This window comes from Octodon degus, unplaced genomic scaffold (genome assembly GCF_000260255.1).
Source record: "Octodon degus isolate 3935 unplaced genomic scaffold, OctDeg1.0 scaffold00249, whole genome shotgun sequence".
Lineage (NCBI taxonomy): Eukaryota > Metazoa > Chordata > Mammalia > Rodentia > Octodontidae > Octodon > Octodon degus.
The window spans coordinates 1,693,095-1,694,891 of NW_004524825.1; positions in this window are offsets into that span (position 1 = coordinate 1,693,095).

The following is a 1,797-nucleotide window of genomic DNA, read 5'->3' on the forward strand; positions in this document are numbered from 1 at the left end:
TCCCTCAAGGTCACTAGGCCTTCATAAGCCACAGTGCAACCTGGAGTTGCCCGCCCATACTGTCCCCTTCAGGTGACATACTGTGGATCCGCAGGGGCATCCTCCTGTACCAAGGAAGCATGTTGGGCTCCATCTCGGCTCCAGCTGCAGCTCCTCCTCTTGACAGCTGGCTCTGCCTGAGGCTTCAACGGGAGGCGGGGCGTTGTCAGACACAGCACAGAGCTACATCGCTGAGCGCCCGGAATTCAGGCGGCTCTCAAGGTTTTCTGAAAGGCATTGCCACCCCTCCCAGGTTGCTGATGGCCCCGAGCATCACAGTGTCCCTGGAGCCTCTGTGCAGAGGACCCGCATAGCCTGAGCCCTTGGCCAACGCCCTAGGAGAGCCTGTGGCCCATGGCTTCAAGCCTCACAGAGATGAGATGAAGTCGGGCGCAATGCCTATGCCTGTGATCCCAGCACTCGGGAGGCTGAGGCAGGAGGATCGGTGCAAGTTGGAGACCAGCCTGGGTGACAAAGTGAGCTCAAAGGCCAGCCTGAACTGCATAGGGAGACCCTGTCTTAAAAAGACAAAAAATGTTAAGAGCAGCTGGGCACGGTGATGTACATCTGCAATCCCAGCACTGTGAGAGGCTGAGGCGGAAGGCTGGGCAAGCTAGCAATCAGAGACCCTGACTTCAAACTAAAAGCATGGTAATGCGGTGGGGGTGGCTCAGCGGAAAAGCCCTGGCTTTAGTCCCCCGTAGTACAGGAAGCTTGTCCTGAGCCCTGCCCATGAAGCTTGAAGCACGACCTTTCAAAACAGGATAGGAGAGCCTTTGTGATTCTGCAGGGGCAGATAAGATAGTCTGTCTTTGACTGAGCCTTCAGCCCAGCTCCTCCCTGCTTCCCTCCCCTTCCCAGCCCCACCATGTGCCTCCTGGCTGGCCCTTGTGGAGCCTGGAGCTTGCCCTCCCCTCTTCCCCTGCTGTTTCCTGGGGGGAGTGGGGAGGGCTAAGCTTTGCAGAGCTACCATTTCCTCTGTCACTCCTGCACCACCCGGACTCACAGCCCTGCAGCCCAACCTGCAAGGGCACCCAGCACCCACTGGCTAAGAGATGTGCCCAAATCCCCACAAGGGGCAATAGCAGAGCCAGCTCCCTGGAAGTTCAGTCTCTTGAGCTTACTGCCACAGGATTCCTACTGTTATCCCCTATTGCTTTGCATTACTGGGAACTGAACTCAAGGCTTTTGCACTAAGCTACATCCCTGGCATTTATTTTTTATTTTGAGACAGTCTTGGCTTTTTTTTTAACTATTTATTTATTGGTACAGGGTCTCACTATGCAGCTTGGACTCATAGTAATCCTATCTCAGCCTTCCCAGTGCTGGGATTACAGGCATGTACCACCGCACCCCGTTTCAGTGGCCAGCACAGGCACCCAGAATTCTGGGGTCAGCACAACATGTGGTACCGGGGATCAAACCCAGGTCCTAGTGCTTGCCAGGCAGGCACTTGGACCACAGAGCTATCTCCCCAGTCCAAGAGACAGGGTCTTGTTAAACTGCATAACTGTCAGGCTGGGCTGTTACTTGAGATACTCCTGCCTCAGCCACCCAGAGTGCTAGGATGATACTCCTAAGAGCTCAGCTCCACCATGGCTACAGCGGCCTTGGCTGTAAGTGGGAGCAGCCAGCAGTCTTGGGAGGGGTCCCTAGCTCCACACAGGAGAGGGCTTCCAGGATGTGACCACCTGGGCCCTCACTAAGCAAGGGGTACAAGTCCCTCACTTGGGCCTCATCTGCCTCCCTGGTGGCTGG